General features: G+C 46.2%; 1 long non-coding RNA gene across 1 annotated transcript; it reads left to right on the top strand.

Annotated features, from left to right (window-relative positions):
- Window positions 1-335: 335 nt before the first annotated feature.
- LOC115250470 (uncharacterized) lies at window positions 336-10,929 on the top strand. The gene is made up of 4 exons (XR_003889020.1): window positions 336-1,760; window positions 9,670-9,745; window positions 9,874-9,980; window positions 10,354-10,929. It is a non-coding gene; the product is annotated as an uncharacterized lncRNA (long non-coding RNA).
- The last annotated feature ends 13,239 nt before the right edge of the window (window positions 10,930-24,168 follow it).

Raw genomic sequence — 24,168 nt, forward strand, 5'->3', positions numbered from 1 at the left:
CAGTCACAGTTCATGCACCGCGTCTCTGCTGCCTAGCTCAAACACTTCCATTCCCTCCGTTTATTTCCAGCACGTCAACCAGCTGACGACTCCTGCGGCGGGACCGGCAATTTCCATCGCTGTCACGTACTCCTGCACTTCCAGACAGATGTCAATTTTATGTCGGGAGGATTAGGAATGCCAGTTATTGTTCTGCAGCATGAAAATGATGTCAACTCTCCTGCCGGGGCCTTCGCTGGGAGCCGGCGGGGGGAAGCAGCTGATTATTCCTGCAAAGATGCCAACATCTGAGGAGCTAGCTCCCTGTTTTCCAGCCCTGTCAGCTGTGCCGCGGAGGGTTACAGAGCGGAGGAGGGGAGGAAGGAGTGATGTCATCTTTCCGACACGGCTTTAAAATCTGGGAGTTCGTGTGCTGGTGCGCTGCAGTCCGGCGGATGACGGCTACAGTGGCGGTGGTGGTCAATCTGGCGGTGGCGATGACGACGCTGGTGGTCAGAGCGGTAAATGACAGCAATACGGACCGTTTCTTCCCTCTGAGCGGGCAGACAGACACGCTTCTCAATTATGAATTAGCATGTAAAAATAAACCGCCACAGCTGGTAGTTAGGTCGTATTTTCAGGGCGCTTAAAGACTTTCCATCTTCTGCTGCACTCGTTGGAGGAAGATCGCTAACTGCCTGGCTAACTGTAGCCAGCGTTACATCGCTTTCATTCCTCATAAGCGCCCATTAACGTCCGATGCGTACCTGCTATTTTTCAGTTCCAAACTATGAATTTAGCCAGGGTGCCACAGGGCTTCCCGCTCATTATGGTTAGACTAATAACATGTGCAGGGAAGCTTTAACTGTTAAAGGACTTCGGCACCAAAGCGCTGACTGAGCCGAGGCTTTTAAAGGGCTCACGCATGCAAAGCTCCGTTTCTTTGGCTGTGCAGATATCAACTTCATTACTAAGTCGGCCCATTCCAGGCAGTTTTCGACACCTCGGGTGCACAAAGACGGGCCCGGCCTCCCCCTCCCAGCTTTATCTGTTTCCATTTGTCCAGTTTGTTTTCAACAATCTCTCCCATTTCCTCTGTTTTCCCAGTCACGCCCTCCGCGTTGAACTATGTCTAATTTTACACAGAGCCTGATGTCATTGCGCCTGCAGGGGCTTTCCCACATGCACGGCAGCTGATAACACACATGACTGAGAACCGCTCAAACACATGGGCGTGTAACAGTTTGAAACTTCTTAGTCATATCAGCAGAGCCATGAAAACCAGAGCCGTGCCTTCCTCCAAACATCACCTCGGTGCCGTCTCGTCGTCTAGAGAGCCGAGCTGTGAAAACTCCGGTAACAGGAAAAACCATTTCAACTGGCTGTGAGTCCGGTTTGTTAAAATGGCTGACTCATCAGACTGTTATGCTGGAGAGCGGCTCCTGTTCAACACGTCGGACGCTGCCAAATCAAAGCGCTCTTGCAGTAAACAGCAAATGTTCTTTCGAGCAGCTGTGCGAGTGAATAAAAAAATAATGGTGGGGAGAATGAAGGGGGACGGAACGACTCCAGAATGAGCTCAACTCCCGCTGGAGAGCCAGATAAGCTCAGCTGATAGGCACCCTCGGGAGGAAGCTGGACTTGTTTATGAAGGGAATGACATCATAGCCTGATCAGACAATGACCTCGCGCTGACAAGATAATGGCTGACAGAGGGAGGGACGTGCGAGCTGCTGCAGCCGGAGCTGGACGGACGGATGGAAGTTGAACGAGTTCAGCAGGTTATATTTTTTCAACCTAAGCACAACATGATGTGTAGATCTGATAAAACGTTCCCAATTACGTTGGCTGATCACTTACGTGTTCTCTGTCCAAGAACTAAATACCTATCAGGATCTCGGAAGAGATGTTTTTCCAGCTCCGTTTGATAGATTAGTCCAAACTCTCTGGAAATTCAGATACATCTAGTTGCTGTTTGGAGTACGACCAGTAAAGTAATGTATGTTGTAGCTGTTCCCTGTTGACTCACACGAGGGACCGTGACAACTTTCCAAAACAACACTCAGTCGCGCTGCACTTTCTGCAAGCTGGTCTGTGCTGACCTCTTATTGTCTCGGGGATTGGGACGGCATTATTGGGGGAGGGGGGGGGGGGGGGGGGGGGGGGGGAGTCCTTAAAAAGCCAAAAGAAATGCTAGGAGGGGGGCCGGAGAAGCTCTCAGACCTCCCAGGAGCACGACTGGACTAAAGCCCCAAAAACAAAGCTTTGCTGCTGGGTTGGGAATTTTCAACTGTGCCCCCGGATTATGGAGCCAGTACGCGCTGGAGGGCGGCGGTGGACAACAAATGCTGATTTTGGCTAAAAATGGACGCTGGACGGTGAAAAAGTCTGTTTGTCTGCCGTTTCGGGGCTGAAAGTACTGCACTCGCTGCATCTGTGAGAATGAGGCCGACAAAATTAGGAACCAGCCTGTCAGAACGGCCTTGGAGTTTTTGAGACATGAAAAGGTGCTGCACCACTAAAGAGATGAATCCATGCCTGTAATAAATCTAATTAAAACAGGGACGCTTACGGTAAATTCAGCTAATCTTAAAATCTTCATTCCCATCAAAAGGGGGCCAAACCAAACATAATTATAATGTGCAGTCGCCACAACTGAGCAGAGGAATCCAGGAGCCCTGGAATAATGACAGTACGGCGCTGTCTCTCATCCAGGACAGGCTGGTTTTATGAGCTGGGACGTGTTACATATCCAGAATAAAGGTGAGCCGCGTCAGCTTAATTCATCCTTCGGATGTTCAAAATGGTCTGCAGGGTGCACAAGAAGCTACGCTAGTTAGCACAACACAATTTGGGAGGGAAGTGGTGAATGGAACACTCAAGAAAGAACTACAAGAAACACCTGAACAAGACCGACTTTCATTCTATTAACCATGTATTATGGTTATATGTTTATATGTATAAACAGGTTATTTTTTTTAATGAAATCTTAACTATTTCAGTTAAAACATTATCAAATGGCTTTCCAGACAAAGTATAGAGAGAGGGAGAGAGCAAATTTACACAAACAGAATGGTCCCATCTGGCCTGATTAACATGCTACACTGCTAATGCTTACTTTTAATGGTGTGATCATCTCACACGCTCATTTTCACTGAATTCTTAATGCAAAATTAGCATATTAGAACAACATATTGTCTCTCACTAGCCCAGGGGCCCAGTGCAAGGTGGTGTCAGCTTCCATTTTTGTCTCGAGCAGAAGCGGTCTGAACATGTGTTTATTTAGACACGTCGGAGGGGAAAGATGATGTAAAAGCAGATGTTGGAGGACAAGAATGTCATTTCATTCTGATGCAAGTGTCAGAGGCTATTAAGTCATTTACGTTCCAGAGCAGATTTAGAATAAAGAGAAGGGTGGCGTGGAAGGTAACGGCAGCACGGCTGCATCCAGCACTGGTTCCTTGGTTGTTTGAGAGAGAGAGAGATAGAAAAAGAGGGAGAGAGCGAGACTCACAGGGTTCAGACCACCAATGTAGCCAATAATAAGTTTGGCTGTAAAGAGGGAGAGGGAGAGAGAGAGCAGGTGGGGAGTGTCAGGGTGGAGTGGGCGGGGGAGGGGGGGCAGCATATTTCACCTCCACTCACCTGACACGGCCTCTCAAAGAAACCTTTCATTAGACCTTCAGAAAAGTCGGCTCAGTCTGCCCGGTGCCGTCAATTTAGCCGCCACGTTAGCCCGACTCTGCCGTTTGATCTGGGGGATTTTTCATCTCATGAGTTTCATACATGAGGATTTGCCAAAAAAAAAGAAAAAAAAGAAAGAAAGAAAATCAAGACGCCTCTGAGGTGGAATCCACCTAATGCATCTGTTAAGTGACCTAATGTGTGCTCGGCTAACCTGCGCACACCTGAGTCCACCTGGAGGGGACAAGAGCATTAAAAGGGAGCATCTTGTGCTCTTTTATCATTAAAAAACAACTTTTTATTTTTTTACATGTGGTCAGATTGTGTATTCTATTCAGATATTTCTGTATATTTTGTGATGGTCATTATTGAGGGACGTCCTCCAGGGGGGGCGTTGGAGCGTGTCGGGGCCGTCTCAAATGTTTCTCACCTCAAAAATAATGTGATTTAACACCAGAGAGGAACGACAGCACCAGCTTTTTGTCCCATGGTCTATTCCTGTAGTTTATAACAGGTTCATAACCAGGCTGTATCCCACTGTTTGAAATATCCCAAAGCTCTTATTTGGAGTATTTTAACTTTTTCGCAGTTGCACAACTCATCTTTAAAACATCTCACTGCATAGAAACAGGAACTCCTCCTAAAAATTCCATATCATAGGTGCGTTTTTCTGAAGAAACTTCAGGGTAATTTATGGGGCCATTTACAGGAACTTTTATGGGGCATAAACAAGTACCTGTTTCACGGTCAGTAGTTTGATCGAACCCGAAAAACTCCTTGACGGAGCTTGAGGTTAACATGATCACCTGAAAGACCTCTGTCACCCTGCTGGGTCATGGCTGCCTCTCCTCTCCCCTCCCCTCCCCTCCCCTCCCCTCCCCTCCCCTCCTCTCCTCTCCTCTCCTCTCCTCTCCTCTCCTCTCCTCTCCTCCTCCATCTGTATCCATCTACAGGCATAGCCACCTTCATAGCTGTATGCTGACCTACTGACCGCCGACCCTGCTGACCCACTCAATTCTACCGACAGTTTATTATAATTAATATCATTAATGTATTTCTATGATCTCTGCCTAGTCTCTCTTCTACCTGTCCTCCCCCCGTCTCCTCCCCCTTCTCCCCTCTGTCTACCCAGCCAGCCATTAGCAGGATACATGAGCCTGGTCCTGCTCAAGGTTTCTTCCTGTTAAAGGGGAGCTTTTCCTTGCCACTGTTGCTTGGTGGGGGTCAGGCCCTGGGATTCTGAGGTCCTTCCATATTTACCTCCTTCCCTCCTGTGTTTTGTAGTTAGGATTTTTGGTTTTGGCGGGGAGGGGGGATGTTCGTACCCAGTGTCTCAGTGGAGACATGGTCATCAAAAGGATCAAGAGGAACCATTTTTGTAACGTTCCTGTCCCCAGGATTTACCAGGAACTCCCGCAGTGAAATGGTACCTCAGATCTTTTAAAACCATGTTCCAGAGATGGTTGCCATGATGATTAAACATGACCGGAGAGACTGCAGGGTTGCGACAGCCCCTGGTCACTATCCAGAGGCCCAATAAAACTCTGCACCACGACGTTTTGCAGCTAAGTAGAACTGGGTTTGCTAGCCAAGCCAAACCAGGAAGTAGAGGACTGTCACATGTTCAGATCTTATTTTCTGGATTAAAGGAGCTTTTCTGGGTTTCATCACGTGGACGTTGCCGTTTGAATTCATCTTTGTTATAGTCATCGATTAAACATCACCTAGACTGAATCAATCACTGACTTGGCTTGAAATTCCTAGAGTCATTATTCAGCCACAAATATTGTTGTTGAGCACTTAAAGCCAGTGAGGTGTGCTGTTGTTTCGGTCCCTCGCAGAGCTTCTGTAGCCAAGCTTGACCTCTGACCCCAATAAAACTGAATATGACTTCAGGGATCAATGAAGCAGCAGACGCTAACCAATGTGCCCTGGAAATCAGCCTCAAAGACAAACGAGTTTCATTTGTTTACGACTTTTGGGAGGCACGGTGGTCGATTCAGGACGAGCGGAGCATCTGTGCGAGAGGAACACAACTCAGCGAACTTTAGCTTCCGTCAGGTGAAACAAACACAGGGTTGAATCTGGAAGGATTGAAGGATACAGACGCTCACTGGCACACATGTAGACAGACATGCACAAACACACAGCGAACGGCCACCCAGGACGAGAGGGAGGGGGAGAGAGATGGAAACTCTAACTGTGTTTATAACTGAACTCTGGATTACAGGCTAGAGTGACAGAGTGAGACGGAGTTTCAGTTGCTCAGCTGTAAATAATTAAAACACAGCCCACCCCTGCTTACTCTCTCCTTTTTGTTCTTTCTGGCTCTTTCTAACACGCCCACACACATACACATAAATTCTCTCTCTCTCGCTCATCTTTACGTATTTGTTATAATTGCTTTCCTTCCTGCTATATATTAGTTGTCAATTTTACAAAGAACATGCGAGAGCAAGCTGTTCATGTAAAATACAGAAGTATGCTTTCTATCCGGTCATAAATATTTCTAACATCTAAAAGTTTCCAAAAGCCTCTTGAGATAAAAGAAAAAGATCCCTTAAGCTTGGTCCACCAACAGACAAAGGGGGGGATCTTTGTCTACAGCAACAATGATTCTCCAGAGTTTTAAAGCATCAGCTGAAGAATTAAATAAAAGACATAAGCGAGACAAGGTGTGTGAGCAGCCACTCAGGACTACCACAGAAATGTAATCTATTACAGGGTACAGATTACCTGTTACCATAAATCGGGGACAGACCCACAAGATCCTACGGTCACATGATGAAAATAGCTTAGACTCACACAGGAAACACACAAACAGTCCGGCCATCGCTGCTTCCTGCGTAGTCTGCCAAACAACACATGCAGGCCAAGGATGTGTCGTGCTGGGGTTGAAAGTTTAGCACGTGTAAAACGAGAAGCGAGCAACAGGCGTGAGACAAACACACACAGGCAGAGCAAAGTGCTCTCATTTGATGTGTGGGAGTCACAAGAGCTGGAGACGACATTAGAGATCCATTTGATGCAACAACCGAGCGTGCCACCCTCACTTCCTGTCCAGGCTAGTTTTAAAGGCTCCGCCTCCTGGTGTCTCCTGCAGTCATCCTCTTACTGAGAGCAACAAAATCGAGCCACAAACCAAAACCCCTCTTACGCTTCTCTTACTGTTACTTTCTGTTTACCTTTTTGAGCAGTTCAGGTGTGTGGTGAGAACTTCTCGTGAACATACTGGATATGACGTCATTGTGATTTGCGTTTCCTGCTGTGTGGACTGGAATGACTGAAAAAGGCTTCACTATCTATGATTTATATACAGAATATACAGAAAACAAGAGTTCCGCTCTCGGCAAAAACAATACCTGTTCCTGACAGCTGGATATGTTATAAACATCCCAATTAAGTGCTTATTACATTAGATTAAACTATTTTTTTATAAAGAATTACATTATACTTGTATATCTTGTACAGTGCTTGATATAAATTGACTGCACAAAGAAACCTCGTCTTTGTTTCCCGGAAATTAAAAATTTAAAAATGAGCTCATTTGAATGAAATGTAAATGACAGTGTTATTGGAACAGAGCGATAACCGCGCAGAATTTTATAAATCATCCAAATAATGTTGCTTCCTTCCCTGTTGTCAGGCCGGCTTTATAACATTTAATGACTTCTTAATGACGACTCTAAATTGTGCCACGGTGTTGGGGTCTGGGAGAATTATTCACGCCGCCGTACCGAAGCGTTTGACAGCGCAATAAAACTTAATGAGATTTTGATGTAGTCCAAACCGTCCCGCCACAGCCGAGGTCAGGGGAAACGTCATCGTCGAAAACAACCACATATGAGGGTTTAGTGTCGTCTGTAAAGGCTCACGATGACTTTAAGTTTGAGTGTTACGCCTGTGGGATGTTCGTGGCAGGTTCTAAATGTCCAGAGAAGGTTGGTGATCAAATTCAGAAAAAGAAAATCCAACTCTGTCAAGGGAGGGACCCATTTTGCCCTCAGCCCCAGGTTTGTTGCACTGCCAGCGAGTCCACTACTGCCCTGATACCCCCTTTCCAGGTTCCCCTCCCCGCCCCTTCCATTATCCCACCCCTCCACCTTCAGCCATCCCATCCATCTATCTGTATCCACGCACGCCCCTTTGTTTCTTCCCTCGCACTTGCCATAAGTCTAACCTTTGCAATGTCAAGTCTGCACTTTTTCATTAAGCGTCCACAATAGACCTCCGCACCTCCATCCTGATTACGATCTCAATCTTCTAAATGTCCTCGCGCGGGAAATACTCCATTTCATTTATAACCTTTAATTTCGCTCTCGATCACTATAACCGTTCATTCTGCCCACAACAAAAGCTCTGTTACGCTCACGGAGGCCTGACAAAGACTTATAATGGTGCTTATAATCACAAATATTGGAAATGCTTCTCTTTGGCCTTTTTACCGCGTTTCACACTAAGTGATAATAATTATGATTAAGACTCAGCTTGATAGGCAGGTATTTCAGGGCACCGGTGGGTGACAATATGAGACGACCCGGGGTTCAGCTTTGGCTTGAAGCTGTTTAACGAATGCACGGTTAGTTCTTAGAACCGACTCCACTCTCGACTGTTTCCCAGCATGCATCAGCTCGAAATAAAGACACAACAATGGAAGAAATGTTTGCGTCCTTAAGTGGAAATCATATCGACATATTCGGAGTAGACTGACCCAGATGCATCTTATTTCTTCCGGAGATGAAAAGAGACCCCACCCCAAAAAGGAATTTGCATGATCTCATGCTGCGCAGCTTTGGATCTGCAGGACAATGCTGTCATTCAAACCCAGAGTGACAAACAGAGATGAATCGCGTAAAAGGAAGGAGTGGAGGTTCTAAATAAGCCAGGGAGGCTCGAGAGCCTAATTGAGTTTGTCAGATAAGTTGCTGAACTGAAATGATTTATTTCCCATAATAAACAGTCTTGGTTCTCCTTGTGTGGCTCTATCAGCCAGAACTCCGGTGCATAAGCGCATTGAGACGGCAGGTCAGGGGGTACGTTCCCAGTCAAAGGTGTTAAAGCTGACGGATGAATCACTCTAACTGTCTGTGACATCTCTCAGCACGTCGGGCTAAAACAAAGCCCCTTTCTGCAGGGCCCTTATCTGCGCCAGAGCCGCCTTTATCTCCCAAATGGGCCCTCGTGCAGATACACCACCGTCGTCACGCATCGGTGGCACCGAGGCGGACAAACGCGCACGTTAACAGCGCCGGACTTGATCTGTTTCAATTTGCGGGGAAAGACACGACACATTAAAGAGGGGAAAAAAAGAAAAACAGCGAGGGGGGGTTTCACAGATGAAATGAAAAGCTCATGTTGCAGCGATCTGTCAAACCGAGCAAAGGTTCAACACTGGGTCAGCCTACTGGGGGATTCTTTTTCAGCGTTCTTGCTCAAATTACATGAATAGAATATGGGGGTGGGGGTGCAGACAGCTGAGCTGGGGAAGATGGATATGTCACAAGAGGGCAACCAACTTCAAAAACTTTTTTTATTTATGATGCAAAACATGCGCTGCTGCCGCAAACACGCGCTCCTTTGTTAGAGCATAATCAGGCAGCAGGAATTAATGGGCCGCGGGTCCTGGGGAGATTCATTTGTTTTGGGGGGATCGTCAAGATTTTGGAGATGGAAGAACACGGACCTTCGGGAAAGACGGATGACACGGGGGTGGCGGAGATCACATTTGGAAAAAAAACCAAACTCCCAAAAGAAGCGTGACAGTGTGTGTTTCACGCGCTCTGATGCTTTTATCCCCTGACCCTGACGGTACACCTCGCCGCCATGTGCAGACGTTATCAATGTGGTGATCGAGACAGGCGCATATGGCATCAGCTTAGCCTAATGGGACGACCTGAACGTGCTCTTCCAGCGCAAAGTCCAGCTGCAAACGACCTCATTGGGACAAGATGGCAGCATCCCTCCAGTGTGGTTCTGTTAATTCTCTTCACTTTTATATAATTTCAGGAAGTGGGCCTGAAGAGCGCTTCATTATTTCTGGGCAGGAGGTAGAAATGAAGAAAAAGCATCAGGTGGACAGAAGGTCAATAGGTCAGAGTCAATATCAGGGCAGCATCTATCCTTCAGTTCTGCCTCATCTCTCTCTCTTTCTCTTCCTGCTCCTTTCTTTCATGGATCTCGCTGCCTTTCCCACTCCCGCTCACATTTCAGACTCCTGCACGACACCACAGAGTTCAATCAGCAGCTGGAGATGACCGCGGGCACTGACGGAAGAGCGAGGAGCATTGTGTTAGTGTGTGAGGCGGGAGCACAAGGAGGTAATGAGACACAGAAGGAGAGGTGGGGGGTGGGGACCGGTGATTATGACAAATAGGGTGGGTGGCGAATCAGGGCGGCGCGGAGGAAGAGAGGGGGCCTGCTCTCGTCCAATGAGGATTGGGGTGAAAAAGGCGAAGGCATCACGAACATCAAAGGTAGACGACAGGGGCCGTCTATTCTGACTTCTCTTTAGAAAACAAAGCTATAGTCTGAAACTGAATAACGACTCACTCCTGCAGGAAGACGTCGTTTTCCTCAGATGCAGCGGGCGGCGGGGAGTGGGGCGGAAATGTTTTCTACTCTTCTGAAGTATCGCAGAATTTGAAAAATCCCTTTAATATTCATACGCGCAATTATGTCTTTTTTTTCCAGTGGATCTCCACGTCGCCGGAGCGTTTGCAGCACTCTGAAAATAATCACTGTAATAAAACAACCTGGTGCGCGTCGGAGTCACCGGCACAGCTTTAACAACATTACGCTTGATTGTGAAATAAACGCGTCAGCCCAAAATATACACACTCACATGTTGCCTGGCAATAACCACCTGTTTAAATCATAAAAAACTGTTTTCACTGGAAGGAAAACACAGTGATTTAAGAAAAAGTCATTTTAATATCAAATAACAAACAACTGTTTGGGCTGCTCTCCTGCACAGCTAACAATATTTTATTCTTTATTCTGTTCTATCTATTATCTTCACCTGTTGTGTAAACATGCAGAAGGGTTTATTGGACAAAAGGCAGGAGAACCTTGGATTGAAGATAGATTAAACCAGGGCAGAATGCGCCAGCAGTGATGAAGGTCAAAGGTGAGCGGCTGTGGGCCAGGTCACATTTCTTTTGAACCAACCAAAACTTTGACATAAGTTGAAATTCCGCTTATTACTTTTTAGTTCTTTATATGGAAGAGTAGCGCCCCTGATTCCACCTGAAGATCTTTTTTTTTTATTTTCAAACCACAGTGAAACCACTGAAATTATCCAGGGGGCTAAAACTTTCCCGCAACCCCAAATCTTCTCTGAAAAAAGTACCACGTAGGATGGACAAAGTTTTCAGATTCCCTGGAATCCTTGAAGGGCAGGGTTGCATGTGGAAGAATGGTGATTGGTGGTTCACTCTTGCAGTATTCAGCACTTCGATGTGTTGCTGCACACGTAATTTCTACAAGCTTTTCCTCATTTTTAAACAGCAAAAGAAGAGGAATTGGGAGATTGAGTCCAAGTCTCTTTCTGGTTTGCCAATGATGGACGCAAATGAGTCTATGGAAGTTTAGCTGCCAAGGTTGTGGAGCTGAAACAAATTCATAGAAAGTTGGAGAAACTTGAGCAAAATAATAACATCTACAGTATATTAGGTGTATATTTCACTCTCTACGTGCACCTTCAGCCTGATTTAAATGCGTTTTCCAGAAGATTCAGGTGCAGTGGAAACACAATCCCCACAAATTACCAGAAAATTTACAAAAAGGGACTTCCAGTTGTTGGCGGAAAAGAGGCTTAGTTACGATCTGAGATGGCAAACAGTAAATATGGGTCAAAATATAACAAGCAGCAGGCATGTGTCAGGCAGCTATAACACTGAAGTGGATTATCTGAACGGGTCCCAAATGATGAGGCAGAAACGATGCAGGGTAATCTTACAGTATAAATCGGTGAGTCTGAAACAAAGCAGATGGTTTGGAATGGTCAAGAAGACTGAATATTGAATATATGAAGGCAGTTTCCACAGCAGAATTTGTTATGGCCCAATAACCAACAATATATCTGCGATTTAAACTTGAAGAAAACAGCCAAAGACATTTAAACACAGTTTTTAAAACACGACCGCAGGGAAAATACTGAGGAAAAGCTTCCCATTGTAACCATTACCTTTCAACTCACAACAAGCCACAAAGCTGAACTGCCATAAAAATACAGTCTGGAGGGAAATAAAACATAAGTGTGTTAGAGCAGTGTGAAAATGGACACGGTGCTCTCTGGGAAAACCAGTCAGGGAAGAGATGTGGCATATTTAGTAGTTATAAACAACTGGCGGGGAGATCAGAGAGATTACAAAGAGAAAACCAGAAGACCAGGGGGGTGGGGGTTGGGGGGCAAATCACAGAGAACAGGGAGGGGAAAAGAGGAAAAACAACAAGCTCCAGCTCAATGCGTCAGAACAGACACACAGGGCAACGAGAAAATGCAGCTTTGTCTACACAAACACAAGGTGCCAGCACATAAACTACATTCTGTCAGTTCCTGTGCGCTACAGTAGGACAGCAGCAGTTTTTATCGTAATCCTCTGACAGCACATGTAACTTCAACTGCACACAAAAAATGACAGAGATGTGCGGGTTTATCTGTGCGACTTGGGTCTTTTAAGCACCTGGCAAAACACTTTCTGCCTTCGAATCAACTTTTTGTTCTATGGGGGTCACACAAATCTCCCGTGATGTTTTCAAAATAAAAGATTTATTTCCCGCTTTGGCTATCGGAACTGATGCTAGCACCAACGTTTATGGGGAAAAAACGCTAAAGCCGTACGCTACAGTTGTTCGCTCACGTCGTCGGGGAGCCTCTCTGGGAGGAGAGGTGATCCCTGACAAAAAAAGGCAGTCTGTTATCTCCCGTCGAGATTTGTTCTGTTGTGTTTCTCCAGCGGGCTGACGAGCGCTGCAGCGGGGGGATAGTCACGCTACAGCTGCTTTGTATGAATAACATTTCATGTGCAATAATCTGTGTCTTTCTTGTCACAAAATTACACGCACACACCGAAAGATGAGGAGAGACTCCAACCGTGGCCACAATCACACTTGTCGTTTTACACACACACACACACACATGAACATGAGACAAGCAAATTAAAGAACATGGGTTCACCACAGGACCCGTCTGACCAAACTAAAACACATGCACACGGTGGTAATCTGCGGCGATTCCTATAAATAACGGTCTCTTTTATCTTTGCCTGTATTGTTTTCTTCTTCTCTTTTTTCACTCACGGGAGTCCCGCTCCGTCTGCGCTGTGACATTTTAATTGAAATAAATGCAAGTCTTATAACTTCCGTCAGTCGTCTCGGCCTCTCTAGTGCCTCCACGCCCTCACTTCCTGTCATCCTGTCTGCACGCTGAAATCTCAGCATCAAACTAATCAAATGCAAGCGGGTTTTTATAGAACGCCTCTATATTCTGCAGGTTTGCATCGCATGTGGGCTACAGGTGATATAAACATCAGCCGCATGTTTTGATAGGCGCACGTGGAGGTTTCTTTGAATGAAGACAGGCAGGCTGGGGGGGAAAGCAGGAGAAGGGGGAAAGGGAACTGAATCAGACTAAGACATCCTGACAGACAGAGGGAGGGCAGAGAGATTGCAGTGAGCTGGGAGGTGGCGTGGAGGCCAGGGCAGACACAGTGGATGTGTTGCTGGAGCAGACAGAGAGCCGCTTTTGTTCAGCCCACATTTAATCGGCGAGCTGCTTCACTGACACCCGGATACAGTCATCTGTGAATCAAACTCAGGCCCGTGTGCACAAGCACTCCGTTTCGCTGTTGCAAATGTTTAACTTGACTGTGACGCTCCACTCCAATATTCAGTTGCTTTAGCTCGCTGGCTAATTTTGACAAGCTGCTTTCCACATTCAGTTGAAACTTTCAGTTCTCGTCCCTCTGCTGAGCTGAGGAAGTCTCCAACGGGCACTTGAATGGGCATTTGAAAGCGTTCAGGATGTAAAATAGTCAAAAAGTCAGTTTTATTTGTTCGCAAATGCACACAGCGACCTTTTGTTGGCGAGTCAAAATTGAAAAATCATTCCAAAAGGTGCCACTGCTGAGCTGCGACTGTGTGTGCGCACATGTGTGTCTAAATTAACAATTACAGTTGGGAAAAGATAATTATGCAGCCAAGTGGGAGGCATGAAGTCATGCTGAGATACAAAGCAGAGACACAACCGTTGCAAACAACACATAAACACACATAAACACAGGAGATCTAAAATCCATAAAGAGGAGGCTAAAAACCAGCTATAGACAATCAAATGCTTTTCTGGTGTCACAGAATATGGTGTCAGTAAAGTCATTTAGTACTATAAAGGTGAACCTACACCACTTGATATCGGAAAATAAAGTAATTATGGGAGATAATGCAGCTTATTCTCTTTCAACCGTTTATTCCACCATAATCAGCTGGGAATTATCTTTTATCTTCCTCCTCTTTTTCTTCAAACACTGAATCCATTGAGTAACAGTCAGGTATTTCTTACTTTTCTAACAAGGATCTGACACGAATATCCTGTTGTTTGCCAATTACTCATCACATCAGGGCATCAGCATGTCTCAGCTGATGCTCTGAGGCACACACACACACACACACACACACACACACACACACACACACACACGCCCCAACCTCATCAGTTGAAGCTTCTGACTCACACACTTAAACCGACTTGATTAGCAGGTTGTTCAAACTCGGGGTCATGCGCTCATCCCAGGTTAGGTTGTCCTGTTAAAACAAAATCCTTTTCCACTGCCAAGACGCATACGTGCGCGCCTGTGTGTGTGTGTGTGTGTGTGTGTGTGTGTGCGTGTGTGTGTGTGTGTGTAGGTGTGAACTTCTATCAACAGGGACAAACTTGAAGTGCGTGTACATGTCCAGGCTTGAACGGTGGTTCATCAACACGTCAGGAATGACTTAAAACAGAATAAATAAAGTTAGAAATTTACTTTTATTAAATTGCAAAACAAAAACAGGAACTGTGTTATAAAGGGCAGATATACAAACTGCCTTAAAAGTCTAGAAATGTAAGTGAATTCAATTAGCATCTAACTGGAGTCCTACAGTGTAAATCAAAAGTAGTACTCGATGACCTTTTGATGGGCCAGTGATCAGAATTGGTCACTTCACTGACCTTCAGTATGGGCTAAAAAAACAAACCAAACAAATTCTGAATATAGAAATTGTGAATTTCCAAAGAAATTTGAGTTGTTAAAACTCAATAAAACATGGCTTCTGCATGTCAACAACTCAAATTTCTTTGGAAAATGAGCAAACAGGATAAAAGGAGCCCTAAATATCAGCAGTTAGAAACAAAATGCCAGCCTCCAACACTCCGCTCTCACCTTTCCTCACCTCGCCTTACCTGCTCTCCCCCTTTGTGAAATCGCCGCGGGTAACGATGACGCGAGCGTCTGGAATTGTATCCGGAAGCAACATGAACTTGTGTCTTTGCACATCCTGTATTTAAATCACACAGGTGGCAGCAAAGAGTAACACACCCACAGAAACACACGTTTGAGGTCACACAGTTCAGTACAGAAGGCCAGAAAACACACACACTGCGTAGCTTCATTCCAGCAGAGGAGAAATGATGTAAACGGGAATGGAGGTCCTGACTGGTGACCAGATACTGTCGCCACATATGGACGCTGTCTGTCTGAGCTTCCAGCAGCTGCTGCTTTAGGACTCCTCATTGTCAGATTTATTATTGCCATTACAGCGTCAACCACATGGCCTAATTGGCGTGCATGTGCTCAACAAGCTGTCGGCCAGCCTCTCTGTCATGTATGACTTTGTGAGCCTCTCGTGAGTCAACGTTCTTCTCTGTCTGGTCAGTTTCTGAGGATAAAATCAGCACAAAACAATCAGAAATTTCTTTCCCGTTTTCATTTCAGCCACTTTAAAAATCAATACAAATCCAGCCCCCCAAAAAAGACCAAGACCGGCACAAATGCTTATTTCAGCAATGTCATTTCCTTCTTATTTACACCGCTCTGAAGCCGCCGCCGCCACAGGAATGACAGCCCTTGTTGGGATTCCGGTGCATCAAGCCAGCAGATTTGAATGCTAAACCCATTAGCCAAGCATCACTCACAGTCAGAGCCGGCGATGATAAATAACCTGACCAGAGAAATCTGATTAGGAGAGATGGAGGCAGGGGGATCTGAGGGAATGAGTCGCAGCAATGTCGCCGTTATCAGGACGCAGGAAGATTGGAAATCACACACGGAGACAACACGGAACCCTCATCCGCAAAGGGTGGATGTTTTCCCTAGGACACGGGTCGGGTGGCAGAAGTAGCTGACTGGGTCTTGATTTAATAATAAGTGGACCATCGATGTTTCCAGACAGACCAAGTAGGTTTAAAATAGAGTCAACTGAAGACGTGCACAGGTTGAACGGTCACCCTGGTGGTGCAAGAACAAAACAAGAGAAGGCGGTTTATAATAAACTGGAACCCAGATCCAGGCTCATCAAGCGTCAGGTTAGAGATCTGCTGCGAGAGCAGGCTGACCTTTGAGGAAGGAAAGAGCAAAAAGAGTGCCATAGACGTTGCATACAACTAGCTGCTGTGTGGCTCTTTGCAAGAGCAACATTTGAGCAACAAAAAGAAATGTGAATGAGGAAATGTCTCCGGCCCTCTTTGTATTGCAGTCATGGATGTATCGGCTGATGGGAAACATTTTTAGCTTAAGCTTTTTAAAGCCGCTCCTCTCTGAAAAGGTCAACCTGGACTCAGCATGTGACATCTCCATGAGTCACTCAGCTAAACCCCCCCTCAGCTGGTCACGCAGATCAAATATATACAGTATATGTGCATTTACATTCATTATAACGACCCCTGAGGTCGAGCTAAATACATTCACCTTTTATCGCCACGTCATGACTAAATCCAAGGTGATTCTATGCAAATTAACTTTTGTTTTTATTTTAAGCAGTAATGAGTGTCCTATTTGTTCATGCCTTTACATTTCACGCATGAACAAGCACGTAAACAGCGCCAGGCAAGACTTTTGATCATGAGACACCACATTGTGAGACGAGTCTTTGTTAAGTAATAACGGTGCGTTTAATGTCCCCTCGTTGCCTCACGGGCCCACGATGCATTCTTTCTGTAGGAGCTGCTGAACGTTCACACTCCCCACGACCAACAAACACACGCACGCTCGCATCGATTGACCTTTCTCGCTGCGCATTATTAATACATGCAGGTTGTATTAGCAAAGGTTAACGAGTGGTACAGCCAATGCTGCTTAAAAAAACCTACAAACAAGAGACATTGAAGGTGAGCGAGAGTCCGACGCACCTGCGAAAGGACTTTTTCTACATGTGTTCCCGGCTTTGTTTAGTTGTAAACATCACTCTGTTGTGAGATGGATGAGAAGAACCTCTGGAAGTGTCACTGATGGACGTAGCTGGATGGGGGGGTGGGGGTGGCGAAGCGGGTTTAAGGTAAAGTTCACGATGGCTTTGATCTCCATCTGTCGTCTTAATTTGAGTATCCAGCAGAGCATGCGTGAGCGCCGCCATGGCGCCACTGACCAATTAATAGGCTGCCTCACCTTATCCTATGGTCACTTGTGTAACATAGAGAGGGGCTCCATTGATGTTTAAAGGTGAGCTAAAATGGAGGTTAAATATTTCTACGGTGCGACATGTATAAGTGACATAATGGCACGATTATTTAACGCAGTGGATTTTATATTATGGATGAAAGAAAGTGGAAATCATTGATGCCGAAAAAAGTCCATCAATGAAGTTTAGAGTCATAGTGTTTATGTCATAAACATATATATAATCGGACATCTCTGAGGCCGTGAAGGCGTCAAAAAAGGAAAAAACCTTTCAGCATACTGTCTGAGACAACTTCCTTTATTTCTGCATGGACCAACCATCCACAGATCAAAGCAAACCAACGCTTGAAAGCACTTCAAACATGCTGATTGGCAGAAATCAACAGAAGTCACAAGTGACTGGGAACGTGTCAGTGGTCCCTGCACCCCCACCCCCAACTGGGTCAGCGTCTGCGCTCTGCGGCAGCATATTTGCATCAGTCATCCCAACTAGACCGTGAAGAGACGGAATCCCCGGCTCAGCTGTGCCAGTGAGTCAGGGAAACGCACCCTGGAGAAGGCCCGGGAAGGCTCCGATTGGGAAAACCGGACTCCAATGATGGACTTGAGTTCCTTTTTCTTCGGGCACTCAGGAAGTTTTGACATCCCAGCCTGCAGACTTGTCCAGAAATTCACTTTTCCTCATTAACTCTTGCTTGTGTTGCTTTCTAACATTTGTAATCATTTGAATGCTGCGGTTTAAAAAAAAAAAAAAGACCGATTTTTTGACGCGAAGCCTCAGGCCAGCCACAAACATTTGAGGGGTTTTCAAGCGCTATCAAATTATCTGGAGATGGTACAAGATTGTGACGACGCTGAAAGGTTGTTAATTGAAGTCCCGGCGAGGCCCGAACCTTATTCTGCTGCTTATCGAGCAACACTGACAGCCAGGACAAATAACGTCTCAAATTAAGCATACATGGTCTTCAGATGAAAAGCACAGTTTCATTACTGCTGCTTGTCTGTGTCGTTTCTGATTTTATGGACTGATTACAGAAAAAACAGGCATGATGGGAAAAAACAAGATAAGCGCTGAGAGAACTCAGTGCCCTGCAGTTCACAGAACCACAGATGCCCAGAATAAACCAAAGGGCCAGTTTAATCAGTTTAACCACAATACGTTCCCTTTGTTTTTCTCCCTTTCTGGGTATCTTTTCTTAAATTACAGTGCGCTGACCTCTCGCGCCCACCGCAGATACGGGAGGGGCGCAGAGATAAAAGTCCCTCTGACTCATCGCCGCCCTTCGCACCCCTCTCTCCGCCACTCCAACCCCTCTCTTTCGGGTCTTTGATTGCAACTTCCTGGCATCTGAAATGGAGGTTTTCTGTCTTTTTTCTCTGAGATTTGGGTCAGCCGGCTGAGACCTCGATCTGAGCCCACTCTCAGGTAAACTTTCAACTCGGAAAGACCCCCACTGCTACTTTAAACTCAGACACCTCTGTGCTGCGGACCTCCTGACTGCCCCATTCTCACCACTGAAACCACCTTTTATGTTCTCTCTTCTCTCCTGATGAAGTCCTCTGGTATCTCCAGCACTGCATCAGCTTTAGTATCTGCAGAGCTTTAAGAGCAAATCGCATCTAGTTCTTCTTTCTCGGTCGTTATTGCCACGATCCAACATGCTTGTGTTAAAAAACATGAATATTAAATCTTGTTCGTATTCTGGGTGTACAAAGAGCCTGAGCAAAACCTTGGTCAGATTTGAGTATTCACATGGAGAGGGTAACAGCTTGGCTGTATTTACACATGTAGGAGACGGGAGAGGCAACCAGCACACATCTTCGTAGGTGGTTTGTGGTGACACTTTCGCTGAACCTGAAAAGTGAGTTGGTAGCAGCAGAGCGCTGCCAAAGTGCCCTTTGAGCAAGGTATGGAAACCCCAAATGCGTCCAGGTGTCTTTCCAGCGCAGCTTACTCACTCTGAGACCTCTCCCATAATGACTGCATATGCTTAGCGTATACTTCCATTTGCCTTCATCTTATTGTGTTAATATCCCACAATTTTTCCTCGTACACATTTTTTATTTACCGATCTTTACCACACCCACATGCTGCCCTACACACCTCTGGTGACAGCCAGAGTTAAGACCAGGAGGACAACGCAACTTAAATCCTGGTGTGGATAAACGCGATATTCACACATGGAGGTTATCGGGATGCAATAATCCCAATAAAATCAGAATTCACACGCATGATCAGTGGTACCACTCACTGTGCAGGAAGGACAGTTCTCCTGCCAAAGCAACCTGCTGTTGGCAAACGCAGCGAGAGGCTGTCGTGGAGTCTTCTGCTCACTTAGTACTTCACACACAGTCTGTCGTACACTGTGTTACTCACTCAGCACAGGCGCAAAGTGTGTGCGAGTGTTTGAGTGCCGATCCAAAAACCACAGACCTGGATAACCTAGAGACAGAGAAAAAGCAACAGAAGAACAGGTTCCAAGCTGAAGAGCTTTGTTCTGAGCTCTGATCGTAGCAGGACTGGGAACGAGTGGAAGACAATAGCAGATAACTGCATAATAATTCCTGCGAGGCAGCTTTAGGCTGCGAGATTTTCATTCTGGCATGCCAAGTGAAGAAAATGGTGTTAACCACAAGAGGGCTGCAGCCTCGGTGCGCCTCAGCATGTGGAGCTAGCATAGTTTATTTAAGAGAGCAGAGAAATATAGCACACATTCACACTCTGAGAGGGAAAAAAATTCAGAGAGAGTGACTCAGGGTTAGCAAACTCGGGCTAATCTTTAACTTTGGTCCATTTATCCTCCAGTCTCGCTTGTTCACTCTTTGTTTTTCACACGCAGCCAAGCGAGGAGGCGTTCAAACAGCAGAGGGGAAAAGTCTAACATGCCACATAAAAACACAAATAAAGCGTACGGCGTGACATCGGTTTCACTGCGGGCGCTGCGATTCGCGCCTCACACTGTTGACACCACTTTGCCAAAAAGGCCTCGCTCAGGTTCCCCGCACGGACGTGTGCGATAAAAAATGGGTTTTCCAGCCCACTATCAATGTGTTTTGCAGGAAATGTAAAAGAATTTTGTGTATTTACGCAGCAGGAACCGTGCTAATTTTAGCTCGGCAGCAGCACTTCCTCAAGGCTCTCAGGTTTGAGAAGAGTAACTTTTCCCTGGAGTTTATGGTGGAATTTCAGAGAGTAATGGACCACAGGATCATTTTATTTTAGAAGGAAATGGTGCAGAATTGGGTCTTTGACCAGACAGGAAACATTTCTGAGCTAAACGGTGCTCAAAACTCCAAAAATGTCACCTTTCTGCTTCCTGCCTTGTTGACTTTACAGCAGCCCAATCAGAAAGGCCCGTCACCTCCTGACACCATCAAAATGCCAGTCAGGTTTTCGCTCATGCAAACATCATCCTGCAGAAAAGAAAGAAGTGGCCTTCTTGATTATGGCATCAGCGGCCGAATGCGCTGTTTATAATCCATCACTTTGTTTACCTTGACGGGTGACAGCTATGCTACTCTGCATGCCATGTTTGTGTTTATGTCTGAGCGTTTGAATCCCAGCTTGTTTTCCTTCTGTAATTTGGAATCAATCTCGGTTGTGTCTGCGTACTGATCGATTCCTCGTGGTCTTCGGTTGCCAGGAATGCTTTTAACATGCCTCTAAGGTGCTGCTGTGTCTCTGCCTGCCTGAAAATACACACCGATTGATTGATTAATAAATGCTGAAAAAGCCGGACCATTAAAGTTAGATATTATTGCAGCTTTTGCATACCGAGATGTTCAAAAACATACTTGCACCCGTACCATATTAAAGAAATTGTGAATTTTGGAGGGATTAACTTGCTACTGACAACAAACATTTAAAGTTTTCAAGCACATTACACTGCATTTGTGACCTCCAACACATTGGGGGGTCAATGAAGCACATGGGAAATTCAATCTTGGCCCTAATTTGCCATTTTGTCAATTACATTAACTCACATTAAATAATTCATCCACAGGTTTTAAGACCATACGTTACCCTCAAGTCAAAGTTGAATAAGCGGTAACAACATATGGAAAAATATACATAAAGAGCTGCTCGCTTCCCAGATGTGATTAATGAAGTGAGAGGCTCGAACGACCCCTCTGACCTGCGCCAAGGCTGCACAGGACTGGCGCTGCAGGGCCCCGGGGCGGTGCGAGTTTGTGTGCATTAATGACTGAATGAGAGAAAGAGGTGATTCAAGTGTGTTCCAGAGTCTGTTTTGATGTGTGTTTGTGAATATGCATGCTGCATCTGCAAGTGTGCGAGTGTGTGAGTGGGTGCGCAACATGCCTCCGGGCTGTGACAGACGGACGCTAAACCACGAAACCCACACACCCCACTGCCCCGCTTAATAGTGCATGAGATAAGAACATTTGGACTTCAGAACGGCCCCACCTCCGCCGCCATCAACCCCTCCTCCATGGGAAATTGAGTTTTATGGTTCCCCGGTTTGAGACAATGGTTTGGACCGCTGAAAGGACCCTCCACGTCTAACTGAAGGTGGACGCGGTTGACTGAGTAGCGCAGCTACGGAGTAACTCAGCTGCACCTTATTGCCGAACATGTGTTTCAATCCCAAGAATGTATTAAAAAAAGTAAACACAGGCTATAATCGCTGCTTCAGCACATATAAAGGAGATGGCGAGGGAAGCCAAAACACATTAGGTGACATTAAAGTAAATATGCTGTAGAACAGAAGAAAAGTTGCAGAGAGGAAGTCCAACTCTACGTGTAAACCCCTGCAGGGCTAGAATTCCGCCTTAATCTCCTGCTAGCATTACTGATGCAGTGTGGTAAAGCGTGTAATAAGCAAAATAATCCAAAAACGCACTAGAAAACCCACAACTCGCAATCCCTCATGACTCAGAGGTCATCTGAGGAGTGAGAACTCTCACGGCGGTGGCATGGACACATGACTCCGTGGGACAGCCACTCAGTCAGGACGGGACAGAGGCGGTGCAGCACCTGCGGCAAGAAAGACGGCGAGGAAACAATTACAAGCATGAGAAACTCGATTCTCTGGCCACAGGAAGGTAGGAGAGGGAGAGGAATGCGCGTTCAGACCATCCGTCAGTCTATTTATGTTAAAATTCAGCGTGCAGAGAGACAGAGGTGACAGCAGTGGAGGAGGAGGAAAGACAACAGACCTGTGCTGCAGCAGCACAAATACAGGAAAACAGATGATGATGATGGTGTTGATGATGATGATGATGGTTGTGATGATGATGATGATGGTGGTGATGATGATGGCAGCCAAATGTAGAGCTGCAAGACTCAGAAGACATGCTTACACGAATAGCTGAGGACAGAGTCCCACAGAACTCGTCCACGCCCAATCAGCCAACCATAACAAGCAGCCGTCCACACTGTAAAAGATGTCTGCGCTGAGAAGGAGCTTGCACGGGTCCCTGAATGCACCCTTTCTTCTCGGTGGAAAAACGTCAACTAAATCATGTCAATTATGAAATATATAGCTCCGACCTGAATAAGGCATGGTGGTATTTTTAGGCTCTTTGAAATCTACGGGGACAGATGAGTCAGCGCGAAATGACACCCTATTATCAAGTCCACCTGACAAACGGTTCCCCAGAGACGTGAATAACAGAGACCCCTGTCTGAAAGTCTGGAGTTACTCTTTCAAACAAATGCAAATTGGAACCAGAAGTTTTGAGGAAGAGTTTTAACGTTTTTGCAGCTGCCGCCGCCGTCGCCGCATTTGCATATCTGTCTAGCGCCATTTCTCTCAGCGTGGAGCCGGGGTGAACTGGCGGTGAACTGAGGAGGAGGCTGGCTCGCCGCTCGAGCTGTCTGCCGTGGCGGGGCATCATCTCGCCGCGCACGGCGGTGGGAATAGAAATCAGGCGTGAGCATCAAGGAAAGGTGGAAATAAAGACGCGGGGAGGGGGAGAGAAGGGGGAAAGCTGGGGCAAAGACGAGGAAAAAAGGGGAAAGGAGCAAAGAATGTGGGGGGAAATGCAAAAACACCCATTTGCATCCGTCTTTCTGCTGCTTTCCTGCTACATATCTCAGAGTCAGAGCGGCTTCTCTTTACTGGGTCAACATCACCGCACACAGCTGACATGAGAGAGCTTCCTAAGTAGCTACTAAAGAAGCCTTTTTTGCAGGCAAACGGCCGCACAAACACACAAACGCACACAGACATACAAACAGGAAAATGAGACCCTCGAAATTGAAAACGCAGAAGTGCTGATGCACATTAAGCACCTGTACACTGTGCCTCCTGCCAGGGCTGCGAGTGGATTATCTCCCCAACCCGACTGAAAGGTAGCATGACTGGTGCACGGGGATTAACTTTGCACGCGCAGAGAATATTCAAATGAATGAATGTTCAGCCCCGGGGAGGGCCGGCCCGGTTCCTCGAGGCTGCCAGAGCTGGTGATGCCGGGGCAGGTAATTTGGAGCACAAGTACACGAGTCACATTAAAAGGACAATTATGTTGCACGCGAACATTCCTAATTCCCCCTGGGCCAATTAAAGTGTTTTCATGAAGCCACTTTAATTCAGAAAGAGAGTAAATTAGACGTGAGAACTAGCTGTGAGTCAGAACAGTGTAGCATTAGCAACACACGGGTCCAGCCTCCCATGCCCGTCCGAGAGCAGAAACTGTCAGGCCAACAGGCGAATGCACGGGTGAAACCCTGACTCATTATTACTCAAGCAGCTTCTCGGGGAGAAGATAAAGGACCGACCTTGTCTGTGCGCATCTGCTGCGATCTGGCACAGAATGGACGCTCCTAATACGAGCAGCGGCTAAATGTTGAGGTGTTGTGAACATGGCCGCGGGCTGGACCGGACGCCGCGCA

Source organism: Takifugu rubripes, chromosome 7 (genome assembly GCF_901000725.2).
Source record: "Takifugu rubripes chromosome 7, fTakRub1.2, whole genome shotgun sequence".
NCBI lineage: Eukaryota > Metazoa > Chordata > Actinopteri > Tetraodontiformes > Tetraodontidae > Takifugu > Takifugu rubripes.